The 15,099-nt window shown below is 45.9% G+C and overlaps 1 long non-coding RNA gene across 4 annotated transcripts in view; it reads left to right on the top strand.

Moving 5' to 3' along the window:
- The window catches only part of LOC113970118, a 35,427-nt gene that overhangs the window by 246 nt on the left and 20,082 nt on the right, over window positions 1-15,099 (top strand). For 3 of the 4 annotated variants that reach the window (XR_003535045.1, XR_003535046.1, XR_003535044.1), the window contains exon 2: window positions 2,173-2,342. This is a non-coding gene — a long non-coding RNA (uncharacterized LOC113970118). Of the gene's footprint in view, window positions 1-38; window positions 78-2,172; window positions 2,343-15,099 lie in introns of those variants that run through there. The other variant, XR_003535047.1, reaches the window with a different exon arrangement.

Here is a 15,099-nt window from a genome sequence, read left to right as displayed (position 1 = left end):
TTAATTTAAAATTAATCTAACTTTCTTTCCGAAGCTATTTAGGAGGAGAGGGATTTCTGTTCTGTGGGAAATACGGGGTGAGCTGTTGCTTTTTTTCCCCTGAAAGCAGGGGCAGGATGTGGTGTTCTCAGGGAATGAGGTGCTCTCATTACCACAGGTCCGACAGCAAGTGCAGGAGGGGGCAAAAGGGCTTTTCCCTCAGAGTTTTAGTGAATTCTCCATTTTCAGCATCTGTGCGTAGTTTTGTATTTTATTTTCTTCTCCATTTTGGTAGTATGATGAGGAAGGAACCAGGCTGAGCTGAGGCTGGGGCGAGAATCAGACCTGTTTCTGTGGGTCCCCCAGACTAATCCCCCCTGGAATACTGCATCTGGCTCTGGAGCTCCCCAACATAAGAAGGATGTGGGACTGATGGAGTGAAGTCAGAGGAGGCCACAGAGATGTTCCAAGGTCTGGAGCACCTCTGCTGTGGAGACAGGCTGAGAGAGTTGGCATTGTTCAGTCTGGAGAGGAGAAGGCTCCAGGGAGACATTATTGTAGACCTTCCACTACCTAAAGAGGCTCCAAGAGAGCTGGAGAGAGACTTGACACAGCCCTGGAGTGACAGGACAAGAGGGAATGGCTTCAAACTGACAGAGAGCGGCGTTAGATGAGATTTTGGGAAGGATTCTTCCCTGCGCGGGTGGGGAGGCCCTGGCACAGGTTGCCCAGAGAAGCTGTGGCTGCCCCTGGATCCCTGGAATCGTCCGAGGCTGGGTTGGTCGGGTCTTGGAGCAATTTGCCCATGGCAGTGGGGTGGAACGAGAAGAGCTTTAAGGTCCTTTCCAACCCAAACCAGTCTATGGTTCTTTGCTGGTGGTCTCAGGATAGGAGAGGTGACATCAGGTTTGTATTCCCTCCCTCTACCATGCTGGCCCACAGACCTGGTCCTTGTCGGGACTCCTTGGAGGAGTCTTCCAGCCCTCCCTCCTCTCTGTACCGCTGGTTTTGGCTGGGAGCACATGCTGATCCCGGTCACCACATGAGGGTGCCAGTGGTGTTCACCTGCCACGATTTGCTGCTCGAGCAGTGAACTCCAGGGTGCAGATGGGGCTGTTCCCTGGGCTAAGGCCAGTTTTGGGGGACACCTCTGTCCCGGGGATCCTTGTGAGGGTCTGTGATGTTCCTGCGAGAGAGCACGGGGCATTTGGTGCAGTGGGAGATGTGGGGAGGCAAGCAATGTCCTGGAGGGATGCAGAGATGAAGAGACCCTCTGCTGCTCCAGACACATCTCTCTGTAGGCACAGTTACACCAGAGCTGTCTGCAGCGTAGGGAGATAGTGTTTTCTGACTCACTAAGGCCCAGCACTGAGGGTCTTGGTAGCCAAAGTGCTTCAGCGATGCCGTGGGACCACAAGCCTGCCTGATTGTGAAATGGAGAGGTGGAACCTAAGCTCTTGAGCAAACACAGAATGTGTGGGGGTTTATGGGTAGCTCTCAGAGCTTTGGATTTATGTTTTGTTTGCCTTTTATTCAAATTGAATTAAAAAAAAAAAAGACCCTCTCTCTGGTAGGAAAAGTGAACATAAGGTCTGTCTGGATAAAGGGGAAGCCCTTCTTTTGTACAATAGCTCAGCGGGTAGGGCATCCTCCCCAAGGAAGGGGGAAAGCTGGGCTTGATCCTTGCTTCTGCCAGAGGGGAGATACAAACCCTGGGCCACACGAGACCCCAGAGAGCACCGTAAACAGCAGGCTGTGAGCATGTCTGGTGTGGAGAGTTTTCCTTGCTCTTTCCTGTTATTTTAAATAATTAATGATTTGATGGATCAGGGAGTGGAGAAGGCAGGTGTCCTGTCTCCCTGGAGAGCAGTCTGTGCACCCGGCGAGACGGAGCCTTGCTCTTTCTCAATGAATATTTAAGTGTCTTCAGACAAACTGGAACTGTGCCAGCAGGAATGGGCTGAGCCCTTCCCACTGGGTATCCTAGTGCCTGGGGGCTGGGGAAACAACCCTGAATAGGTCAGGGAATAAGAATAATCCCTGCTTGTACGGACTATGGAAGTACCAGGCATCCCAGCCTTAGGTGGGACCTCCGGCTCTTGCTAGTCTTTTGTTATGCTGTGAGGCATCCTTGGATGGAAAGCTGTCTGGATTTAACCTGCCAATGTTAATGTCATTGTCATTGCCTTCCAGAGCCTGAATCAGCCAGGACTGATCACCCACAGCTCTTCTGCTGCTTAATGCTGACCTTGGGAGAGAAGTAGTGCAGATGTACGGAAAGTTCGCATCTGTTTGTGAGCTTGGGTGTTTCCAGCAGGCAGAAAAAAGCAATGTAGGCAGTTCCTTCTGTCCTTCCCGAAGAGGTATGTGTTCAGGGGTGGAAGGGACCAAGCCTTTCTGCTGATACCAAGTACAGAATGCTGCGACAATTTATTAACGACACTGAACACTTGCCTGGCGATCCATTTATTAGCTAACAGACCTAAAAGAGCTTCTGGATTTTTCCACTAAGGCTGTAGCATAACGAATGACAGGGGGAGGTGGTAATTTGATCTCTTTTTACAATATATTCCAGACATTGACCCCATCTTCAGAATGGTGTTAAAGTCTTTGACTTTCTTTCACTTGAAGAATAATTTTAGGTGAGCCAGCTACATGCTCTTTCTCACTTAGAAGTGAAGCTCTCCAACAAAGCATTCTTTGCTCTAACCTTGCATGCACAATTTTTATGTACTGGTTTAGGATAATCAGTATTTTCAATCACATTCAAAAATCACCAGCCAGGCTGCTTAAATCCATGTCATTTTAAAATGTGCCTCTGTTAGCTCTCTGGTTTAGGTGTATACACCGTGATTTTAAAGTTGGTCAGATTTGCAGTTAGCCATGTAATGCAGCCCACAAACCAGTATGTGTTTATGCAGAAACAGTTGCTTACCTAAAGGTTTAGCAAATTGGACTTTAATTTATAATCTTCCTTTGGAAGCAAACCTGGAAGGTGACTCCTCCTACCTGCAGCTGCCTGTAGTTTGGGAAGCCAAGCCTCTGCTTTCCTGGAGCTGCCCACAGCAGGGGAGCCTGGCTGGGGAACAGCCTCCATCCCTGGAGGATTGTCTTTTCTGACATATGCTGCCACAGCCAGGGAATTGAATATTGCATGGGAGAGGGGATGACCACATTCCTCTTTCACTGCTGATGGTCTGTTTTTACATGGCAGGGTGTCAAACAGCCCAGTGTGCTGAGGTAGCAACCATGAGGTCTGCCTGGCAGCACCTAAACCAGGTCTTTGGGCTCTGTGGTACACAGATGCCATTGATGCCATGAGGAATTGTATGTTTGTGTTGCTTAATGTCCCTGCTGTGGCTATGAAAGGGACTAACCATACCAGTTCTGTGTTCTGGCTTGCAAACTGTGCTTTCAGATATGTCCCATTAGAATGGAATACACGTTACAGCTCTGGCTACATGGCTTCATGTGTGGCTCCAGTTTATTTATTTTTGTCTGTGCTAGGCTTTTAGTTGTTCTGTAGACTAGGTTATTTTTGGTGCTTTCTTTGATAACTCTGTTCCTGTGACATGCTGTGGAGCCAGAACTCCTCTGGGAACGTACCAGCAATGCACACAAACATCAGCCCTGTAGCTTCTAACTGTCAACATATGGAGCTTTCAGAAGGCCTGGATACCTAATGGGGCTCCACAAACCCACTCTGGAAGCTTGAGAAGCCATCCAGCACTTTCCTCAAAGGCTGCATTCATTTCCTTGCAAGGCTTCCACAGAGGAACAGCTTGTTAGAGGGACCTGTGGAGCTTGGAAGCTTTGCCAGTAATAATTCAGGCCCAGTTTTGAAGTCAAATATTTAGCTAAACAGAGACTGTCTGATGACTGGATTAAACACAGACTGCATCTGAGTGAGCTCAACACTTCAGGTTTTTGTCAGTGTCCATTTCACGAGCCTATAATTCCATTTTTCCTGTCTTCCCAGACTCTGCTCATCCTGTGTCATGTTTCAGACAGCACAGAATGAGGTATTTCAGCAGAGCTGTTGCTCCTAGCTCAGAAAGCAGCCTGAATCACAAAGTGATGTTCTCTGCTTTAGGCTTAGGAGTAATCCAGTATTATGGGATTGGGAGGAAATCACATTGGAGAAATTGAAGGGTTTGTTTGTTTGTTTGCAAGAAAAAGTCTGAAGGAAGTCAGAGTTGTCAGAGAGGGTTGGTGAGTGAGCCTTGCCCTGGGAGATTCTGCTGCATGGTGTTGACACAGTTAATTCAGTCCATGTAACTGGAGGTTTCAGCTGGTGATTTTGCACTTCCCTCTCCAGTCACTCTCGCTTCCCAAAGCCGATAGGCCTTTAAATCCCTTGAAAAGATAAATGGGCTTAAGCTTCTATGTAGCTTTGAAAGTGAAGCTTACACATAATTAGCACTGCGGCCGGGGTTGTTCCTGGTGATCAGGTCACTCCTGTTGATCCCTGACCTCCACACAGAGCTTACTGACACTATATCTTCCAACTTGGTATATCCTTCCAGCTGTGGAGAGCTGGGCTCACATCTATCCTGCAGGAATACGTGAGAAGCAAAAAAATACCTGCCCAGTACCATTTGTGCCTGAACGATATCTTAGAAAACACTGTAGGGGGGGAAATTTGTTATTTCTGTGATGCTTTGCTGAAGGAGGTCAAATTAGCCCATTGTGTTCAAACCCTCTCAATGCCTGAGTGCCAGGTTTGACCAATGGTTGGGAGATTACTGGTGTGACAACCTCTGTCTCATGGTGATGATCAGTTCACAGTGGTCATTCACTGTTTTGAACTGCTTCCTTTATTGGAATCGGGGAGGCTGGTCTTTCAAAGCTGGGAATACGCCCCCAGTATGCTCTTAAAAATCTACTATGTGACCAGAAGTAAACATATCAGGGAAAGATTTAAAGGGCAAAATATTCTTTCTTGAATTTAAGAAGAGAAGTGGTGAGATGGAGCTGGGGTCCTGGCCCTCCCTGGTTCAGATCTGATGGATAACTGAGCAAGTGTTTGGTTATGGGAGGTGGGAATGGCTGCCTTGTATAAACCAAGCAATAATCAGACACTGAATCCTAATCCCCTCGCTGACATGCCTGCAGGCAATGTTTTTATTCTCACTTTCCTGCATGTGTAAAAACAGGGAGGATCCTCTGCTTCCTGGGCCTCTGAGGACCGTCTGGCTCCTGAAGGCAGTCTCTTCCCTGCTCTTTACAGGACAAAAGTGCAGCTGAAATGTAGGATCTTACAACCATAAACCCGAAGTGCTGAAACCTACTGCCAGAGGCACAGCCCTGGGCTGCTCTTATGCCACAGCACAGGACTCGATGCAAAACTTGAAGCAAAACAGAAAATTGTGTTTGAGGATTTAATAAAAGCAAAGTGGAAGCAAAGGGTTGCTCAGCTGTGATGCTGTCACTCCTTTCTTCTCCGACCCCATGGAAAACCATGGAGTGCAACAGGAGCAGGCAAGCACACTGTTAGGAGGCAGCGGTGCAGCTTTGGAAGTGTTTCATTTCTCTCTCTCAGCAATTTTCTTCCAGAGCCCAAAACATCTGTCTCTGCCTCCAGCCACATACAAGTGCACCGAGAGCATTTTGTTCCAAGCCTAATGAGTAATTTTATGGTCTTGGAATTTGAGAGAAGGAGAGGGGGCTGGGACAGCAGACGGAGTCATGTGCTCTTGTAAGGAGTTCTGCTGATGTCGAATCACAGCCTGATGACTTTTGTTTTATTGCAGCCCACCAGGCTTCCCTTTAAAGTCCGCTGCTAGAGTTGCTGGTGATCAGTGCAGGAACAGCTCCAACACAGGCTGCTGCATTCCAGGGGCTTCCTCACTGCTGGGCACAACAAGCAACACGGAAAATAATGACATCAGTGGAGAGGAGATGGGGGAGCTCAGCTGGGCGTCAGCTCTGCTCTATGTGTGGAGGGAGCACACGTGAATGCAGAAAGCACTTTGCCTGTCCCGCCTCTGCCTTCAGTGCTCAGGAGGGATGAGAGAACAAACAACCCCAGGCAGATGTGTAATCACACCACTCGAGTGTCGAGCAGATGGTGCTGAAATGTGGGGATGCACGTGGTCTGAGAACAGGTATAGAATGAGCTGATTCCAATTGTCGCTGGTCTCGGCAGCATTTTAAAAGCACAACCCCAGCTTTCTCTTTGAGAAGGACAGTTATCTGTGGGGAGAGATAATCTGTACACAGCACAGGAAACAGAAGGCAGATGTTGTCATATGTTTATCATATGTTTCCACCACGGGGTCTTCCTTTGGGACAGGCTTGCAGATCCCAGGCCCCGAAGCAGGACTTGGCACAGCTCCGTGGACACACCATGCTGTGTTTATCAGGGGCAGAAGAATATACAGAGCTCTTCCTCCACCTGCCCAGGTTCTCCTGGTCTGAAGAGCAAGTTTATATTCACTCACTGTGACTCAGCTATAGAGTCTGACTCATTTTCTTGCTGTTACTCATAGAAAAGGAAAGCCAAATGGCAACCAGTCTGTGCCTGTAGCCACCTGTAATTCTCCAGCTTTCTGCTGTTAATCTTTGGATGAGTTTGTCGGCACTAACACACTTATCCAGCTGAAACTTTTAATACTTCTCTCTACAGAGTAAGACTGATTAGAAAATAAAGTTTTCTACCCCTAAAGCTAAGAGGAGGTGTGCTAAATCTCCATGGCTGCTTGTGGAGGTCCTCAAATGGGACTCTTACAAGTGGACACTTTGCAGGAGTGGCAATGGGCTGGGACCAGATGAAGCAACCACTAGGCAGAACTGGGAATGGCTGCAGAGTTTCTGCAGCTCCTGAGCTGACCTCTATGGTCTGAAGGAGGTTGCTGGTGGTCTGTCTCTTAAAGGTGCTCAGTACTAGGAGATCCTGCTTCCAGTGACATTGGCTTGTTGGTGACCAGAAATCTGTCTCACCCACTCTCTTCCCACTGGAATAGGACTTGAGCTGTTTGGGGTTCTCTGGGCTGCCAGTCCTCAGAGGAAGGGATAGTGTTTTACTTTGTGTAGGCCTTTGTTGCACTGCCAGCTCAGGAGTCTCTGCTCCCTTCAAACCTGGGTGTTGCTCACTTGAACATAGTTTGTCTGCTCATCAGGGTGCAGGGAAACACCAGGCCCTGGTTCCTTCTTTTGCAGCATGATGGATGGCTTACTCTGTGCTAGAGACCGCAGGAGCATGAGTCAGAGCTGAAAACCTCACCTAAGATCAGGATAGGGAGGCTTTAGCTGTGAGGTGGGAACCAGTGTCTGCCACCACAGCTGGGCCAAACCCAACCTTTCCCATTTCAGCCTCATTCCATGTCAAAACCACAGTGCAGCCCTTCCTGTACTGCACAGGAGAGCACAGAGCGAAACTCCAGGTGGGTGGGCTGTCCAGAGGACAAGGAGGATCTTGAGTCTGGAGCAGGGCTGTGTTAAAGCTGAGGCAGTTAGCTCTTGACTATGGGAAGCTGAGGTTCAAGTCACAAGGCTGAGTCTTCCAAAGGGGAGCTTAGCCTTAAACCTGGCTCTGCCTTCTCAGCAGCCTGCTGCTGGGTGAGAGGCCACCCTAGGGTTCTGCCCTGTCATCATTCTCCTTGATCCATCTAAAGAGCTTTGATAAGAATTGTTCCACTGACTCTCAAATGAAAAGCTGGGGTTTTGGTTATTTTCTGGTGGAAAAATATTTAATTGGAAAAATTCCTGCATGGCCTTGGCATGCTTTCAGCTGGCATGCTGCCTGCTCCTCTCTGAAAATACTGCTGATTTTGACTGCAAACACTTCTTGTGAGTCTGGTTTCTTTGATTGTGATCCCTCACTTGGGTTTCTTTTCACCTTGAGCAGATGGTAGGAGTTGGCCTTTCATTACGTGGCACTGAAGTGACTTCCTGGGGCTGCCTGCGTGTCCTGCTGCCCTTCATGGCCGAGCTTGGCTGAGAGAGGCTGAAGTGGTTCTGTAGCATTTAAGGAGCAGGCACTGCCCTGCTGCTCCTGCCTGTCTGCTGTTAATACCCAACACCGCCCCCAGCTCTGGCAGCCGTGCTTGCGAAAAGCTCTGCGGGCAGTGGAAGCGAGCTGGTTTCATCATGACAATGTAGTTATCCTTTTAAGGGAAAATTCCCTCTGGGAGCCAACCCTCAATTACCTCCTGCTCCAGTGCCTTCTTGCTGGAGATGGCTTGTAACACAGCTGAGTTACAGCCACAGGAACTCAGTCGAGTGCCCAACCGCTTGGAAAAAAAATAATAATTAAACTCTGTTGGCCTCCGTTGTTTGCTGAATCTAGAAATTGGGGTCAAAACCCAGTGGCTGGCTCCCCTCATCAGTGCATTTGTGCAGAACCAATCTGTGGACATTACATCTTCAAACCCAGATGCTATTCCCACGGTATTTATGGCGTGTGCAGACCCCTATGTGCGTGTTCTTCCCTAGAGCAGTTTGTTGCAGTATTTGGGAGCTCTGGATAGGATGGGCCTGGTGACAATTAGCCAATCCAAGTGCCTGCAAAATGCCAGGAAACTGGGGTAGGCAGTGGCTGCATTTCAATTTGCTGTTATTCACTGTGGTGAATGGGGAGGGTCCTCCAAGGGCCCTGATTCGGAGGCTGAAAAATTCCTTCTATTCTGCTGATGTGTCTCATAGTCCACGGGAACGATGTCTAACCAGGATGGGGCTGTTGTGGAGGTTGCCCTCTGCCTCTGCCTCGGTGAGCAGAACAGGAGCTGTAGAGAACAGCCTGTGATCTTTCTATTCTATAGGAATGGTGGCCTTGGCTCCAAGCCCCTAAATTTACATCTCTTGTTTTTAGCACTGAAAATACTTTAATTCCAAACAAGCAGCTTACCAGAAGAACATGACAATATTGAGTTCAAAATTGTCACAGGAATAAGACCCGACTCCTTACAGACTTCCTAGGGACTCCTTCTTTTGATGTCTGCAAATTTACTGGGATTGTGTGAGAAAATGGCATTTTCTCTCATTTAAAAAAAAACCCCTGTACCTGTTGTCTTGAGCCAAAATAAATGGACCACAGCTCATGGCCTGACTGGATCATCTGAGAATGAAACAATGCTCCTGGGAGGAGCAAAGGAGCCAGGCTAGAACCCTGTGCCATATTTTGAATTAAATGCACAGGAATCCTACTTTGTCTGCCTAGGCCAGGCTGAAAGAGCTTTCACACCTTCTCAGCCTTCCCGAGGATTTAAATTCTCTTCCCTTTATCTAGAGCAAGGGAAAAAAATTTAAAATTTTCAAACTACCGTGAGCAAACAGGAAACAATTACATGAGCTCCATCAAAATACGTGATTTCCTACTTTTAAAAACTCTTTGGGTTAAATACTTCAAAAATTGTAAATTAACTAAAGTGTTGAAATTGTGTTTTCGAGCTGCAGAGCAAAACTGTCCCCTTTTGAAATGTCAACTTTTCAAAACTAATTTTTATGCTTTTTTTTTGACCACTGCACTTTTCCACAGCAGCAGCCCTCTGTTAGCAGCTTTGTGTTGCTGTTTTGACCTGAAAATGTTTCACCAGAAAATTTTTCACCAGCAGGCCTCATGTGAGGCCCTGATTCCACCCTTTGAGGTGGGTGGTTTTGAACCCACCTGAATGGAACAGCAGAAGGGTGGCTAAGCTGAGAGCAATCCTGCCATTTGAATACATAACTATTGTTTACACTGATGACCTTTCAGAAATTCATGAGTTCTTGGCAGTTGAAAACAAGTGGAATTTATTTGCCTCGCTCAGGAAATTCAACCCATGCTGTTGAAAATTCAGTGTTGCTCCAGAGAGAAAGCTGATCAGAGGCTCTGTGGTTGGGCAGGAAGGTTATCCCTGGAATGGGGACTGGCAGCAGAGAAGGTGGGTGCAAATCTCTATCTCCTGTGATCTCCCATATGACATCTGGCCATGTTTTTTCCTTTGAGCTTCATTTCCCCTTCACCACAGTTTCTTGCAAAGCCCTACAGTACAAGAAGAGCTGGGCAGTGCTTGCTGTCATGGTGATGTGGTCTAAACAAACCAGGAGGATTTTGTCAGTGTTTCAAAACTCACTTCTTGTCGAGAATGAAATAGCAGAGGAACTTGCAGTTTTGTTTTGCACAGATCCTTGCCCAGTTAGTCATGCTGGCTTTGCATATCTGCTGGGCTTTTGGAAATCTTCTCATGTTTTATAAATTTCAGTGTTAAATATCCCAGTGTAGGGTTTTGAGCTAGATAACTTGTGTCTAAAACAGATAAACATTTCACCTGGAAGAAGCAGGTTTTTTCTGTGCAAGGTAGGTTTTTCTGGGAGGAAAAAATAACTCTCCTCCAAAACTACTCGAGTTTTTATGGAAGGGAGGGAAAAATATTAATATAGTTAAAACTTTCACCAAGCATCTGAAACTATTTAGAGACCAAGAGGGAATTAAATGTTTCAATAAAGGGTAAAGGAAAGCCAGTAACCAGCTTTCAAATATCCTGATTTCTGGATATGGCTCTGCTGTGTACTTCTGAAGGAAAGGAGACTTTGGATCTGTTTGCATTTAATAAATGTCATATCCTTACACGAGAATGGGAGCCAGATCTTGGCATTGCATTCCCACGTCTTGCCCTCTTCCTGTCTCCTGACCTCTTCTCCTTACAGTCTCTGCTCCAGATGGCTTTTTCTTTTCCCCCAAAACATCTCCAAAATATTTCAAGTTCTTATTTATTATTTTAAATGAACAATATGTCAGATATAACAGAGCTATATAGTATTTTCATACTACATTTTATCCACTTATGGGCTACGAATACAAGTTCTTTAACTGTGATGTTGCCCAAAACAAGCAGGATTTGGAGGTCCATTCCCATCCCTGCTAAGGGTTAGAAAAGTCATCAGAGGACAAATTCTCAGAATTGGCTTTTAGTTTGCTTGTTTATTTGTTTGTTTGTGGGGTTTTTTTCTGTTTTTTGGAGCACTTCATGTGGTCATCTAATGTTCTGGTTATCTAATGTTTACTGGAAAATGTCACTAGTTCACCAATTAAAAATAAAAGTTAGGCAAAAAAATGGAGGTAGTTCCAGCTGGGATTCTCTGCATTTTGATTTCTTTCATTTATTTATTTTGGGTTAATAATTTTAAAATTAATTGCCAGCCTTTGAAAAATGCCCATGTTCTAAAGCATAAACTTACCTTTCATGGGGGAGAGGAGGATGTGGGGAATGTAAAAGTGGGGATTGTAGCTATAGGGGATGCAGAAAATGGCTTGTGAATGTGATGAGGGTGAGGAGTAAGGGTTTTCTTGGCAGCAGCACAACTAAAACTTATGGAAAGTTTCTATCAACACAGCACTGATCTTTCTAAAGATCAGTTGTTCTGGCAGACAAGGGGCATGAGACAAGAAGGTGGGTAGAGATGAGAACTGAAATCTGGAGCAGGAGAAGAGGATAAATTTGAGGAGAGCCATCCAGGCTGCAGAGGTTTGAGCACGGTCTGCAGGGGATTTCTAGGGCACATTTATCATCTCACAGCTCCTCAGCGAGAGGAAAACCAGGGTTAAAGACCTGAATAGCCTGTGAGGTTTATCATTCCCTGAGTCTGGTTGCTGAGGCTTCTTCCAGTGTTCTGTGGAAACCCTGTGGCTGAGAAGGACCTCAGGCAACAGTTTGATCCACCTTTCTATGTGAAAGAAGGTGAGATATATTGTCCTTCCCTGCACATCTGCTCCTAAGTAATCCCAGTGATGGAGGTTCCTCTGTGGGTCCCATTCTGGAATACATCCACCCTGGGCCTGGAAGGCTGTTCTAATTAGAAGTCTCCAACCTTTTTTTGCAGCAAATTAGGCCAGCTTCGGTTTTTTCCTTTACCTAGTCACTGCGATAAGCTGTTGACAGCCATCCCTCTTGCAATAAAGTCTTACAAATGGCATTTTGCAATATTCCAGTTTTCTTTTTTTTTTCTATAGGTGTTAAGACGTGCTTTATGTATCATCTTTAGTAAAGATGCACTAAGGTAGGATTCTTTCACCATTTCTTCATATGTTGTGTTTACAACATCTAAACTGCCAGCTGGGTAGCTCAGGAAGAGGGGACTAACGCTGCAGAGCTGAAGGGAAGCTGGTGGGATCCCTGATATCCAGGAGGGGATGAAAATATGTGGCTTAAAGTACCTCACATTGATCTCAGACATCAGGATTGCTGCTGAGAATGAAATTGTTAATGTTTTGTGGCATCACCTACCACAGGAATATTGTGGGTTGCTCAGGCATGAGGTAAGGGCTAGGAGAACACAGTGACTAAGTTTTCTGGAATAAATCAAGCACTGGCTTTTTGAAGCGTGTAAATTTTCAAAGCACAACAAAACAGGGATCTCCATTCTCTAAACACAGCAGGTACCTTCTGTGTCTACAGATTTTCTGACTCTAAACTGGAAAGGGGAAATCTTGGAGAACTGCACTGTTGATGACTCATATTTAAGATAAAACATGAGTTTTTTAATAGCAAGAAAAATTAGTCATCAGTGTAGGCTAGCCAAGGCTGTAGTAAATGTTTTAGCCCCCTGGGACTGGAAGAACTCTTTCTGCTCCTTTTCAGTTGCAAATTATTGAGTTCTGTAGGATCACTGTAAGGAATCTAGGACCTGCATTTTCTATTTCAGATTACACGAGACAGTCTCTTCAGACCACTAACCCACAACTATCCATTGAATTAAAAGCAAATCAGGCAAATTACTGATATGCCAACACTATGAATATTTTCTTTTGCAATTTACATTGTTTCACATAGTGCTAGACACTTCCCTTCCTTACCAACATAATTTAAGGCCAAAATAAGATGTGCTGTGTGTTTTCTTAGCGCAAGAAAAGAGTGCCCTTCCTCTACAGCATATCTGTAGAAATCACCCCCATGCCTTGGAGATTCCTATAAGGAAGAGCCCCCTTCCCACCAAAGGGTTAGAGGGTCTGCTAACCACATTTTTTTACCCAAATGAACATTCTTATTATGCAATAAGATTGCATACTTGCACTCTTTTCCTTGCTTCCTTGTAACTTTTGGACCTACTGACCAGTTTGTGCCCAATTTTCACAGAAAGGAAGCAGTCACTGTGATACCAGCTCCTTCTCTTCCTGCAGCTTCCTGGCATCTGAGCAGAGGAACAAGGCTCTAGTGTTGCTCTCCATCACTGCTGAGTGAGCTCCACATTCTGTAGACACCCAAGAATCCACATGAAGTTGTTAAGGGCAGCCCAGCCAGCACTGCTGGAGACTGCACTTGGTGAGGTGATGCTTCCCACTGCTTTCCAGAGGGAGATCCTGGCCTTGGCTGTGCTTTCTGGCCAGGGCAGCCAAGCTGGCAGGCAGGGATGAGTCAAGAACTGCTCTGTGTGCAGCAGCAGCTCCAGCTCTGTGCCAGCCACAGCCCCCAGTGCTTCTCCTTCCTCCCATGTTGTGGTTAGCACAGCATCACCCCAGCCTGACCACAGCCTGTGCAATGTTCCCTCCTCCAGAGCAAAGCCTTAACGTGCTGCTCCTGGTGGCTCTTCCTTGCTCCTCTTCGGGACAAATAGCTCTGAAACAGCAGATTTTTAAAAGGAGGTTTTATTGCCAAATCTCAAAGCTCTTTACAAGCAGGAGACAAAGTGCTGCCTTTCCACGGGCTGCAGCAGCTGCTTCTCAGATCGTCATCCACACTTGCTCGCTTGCAAACTCACTTCCTTCCTGTCACAGACCTGTACCCTGGTGGCACAGCCCGAAACACACTCACACCCCAGCACTCCATGCCCAGAGGGCTTTCAGGCACAAAAAAAAACATAAAAAAAACCCCAAATAAACCCCCAGCCTTAGTGCAGCCAGGAATTAGATGCAAGTTTAAATGTAAGTTTAAAGGAAGATTAAAAAAAAAGTGCATGGTGGCTGGCAGGATGTTCACTGAAGATGGGAGTTGCTGTAGAAGACTGAATGTTTTAGGATGAAACTGTTAAACCTATTAGAAAATATAGTTAAAACCAAGAGTCTCAGAAGGAGAGTTACTGGGTGCTACAGAGATTCCACTTAAGTTATACCTATTTACAAGACATAATACAAATCTAGTACGTTCTGTTAGTACAGCATATACAGTAATTAGCTGTAGCTTGTAAAATGATTTAACTTGCCCATTTCCTAACAGATATAGGGTATTTATCTGTTAGGATTCCTACTGATGGGTATTCAGTAAAATGTCAGACATTTATTCATTAGAATATTCAGTATAATATAAAAATATACAGTAAATATGAGCACATCCTCTAGGTTTGGCTGTAACAGATAGGGATGTCTGGATATTTTCATCAGCACTTTGCCAGATGAGTATCCACAGTACACACTGCCACAAGAAAACACTTGTGAAAGCAAAAAGCATTTGTATATAAATTAGGGGACTGAGCTACCCCATAAGCTGTTGGCATTCTCCTGGATTTCAGTTCCAGCCTTTGATTTGCCAACCCTGGAGTTTAGGACTGGCTTCAGCTTTGGGATATGAACCTGTACCCAGAGTTTGCCCTGGTTTGTGTATATTCCTGTTAGTGTGAACTGTTTTTTTTCCCATCTAATTTATCTCTTGCTATAGAACTGCATCTTGCAAAAGCCTGCCCGCTCTCTGGAGCTGATGTCCCTCGACTTCCAGTGCACACCAGGTTCTGACAGCTCACATTCATACCACACAGTGTTCGGTAAACAAAAGTGCACATGCAGAAAAATACATTTAGATAGCAGATAGGCACTGAATTATTGTCTGTGTTCTTAGCCCTTGTCCTAAGTGTGTCTGGAAAGGTGAATATGACCCACAGTTCACATTGACTCTACAGCAGCAAATGACACGGATTCAGAGCTTGCTCCAGGCTGTGTGCCTGGGGGTGGGCTTAGGACATAGGAAACTTTTTTGTCTCAAAGCAAAGCTTTTTGGCACCTGAGCCCTGAGTGTTTGACTTTGTAGAATTTTCCACTAGATAGAATAACAAGTGAATTCCCATGTGATGTCTCTGCCTGTCTTGAGAGGGGGACAGACCACTAAAACCAAGGCTGTTTTAATCAAAAGAGACAGAAGCATCAGTTGTAGTCACTACCTGTCTTACTGGCTCCAGGTGGTGAAAAGTAGGATGTTTGGAAGCCCAAAGCCA

The sequence above is a fragment of the Neopelma chrysocephalum genome, unplaced genomic scaffold, assembly GCF_003984885.1.
Source record: "Neopelma chrysocephalum unplaced genomic scaffold, ASM398488v2 Primary Assembly neopelma1_75, whole genome shotgun sequence".
Classification (NCBI taxonomy): Eukaryota; Metazoa; Chordata; class Aves; order Passeriformes; family Pipridae; genus Neopelma; species Neopelma chrysocephalum.
This window is presented reverse-complemented; position numbering and strand designations above follow the sequence as displayed.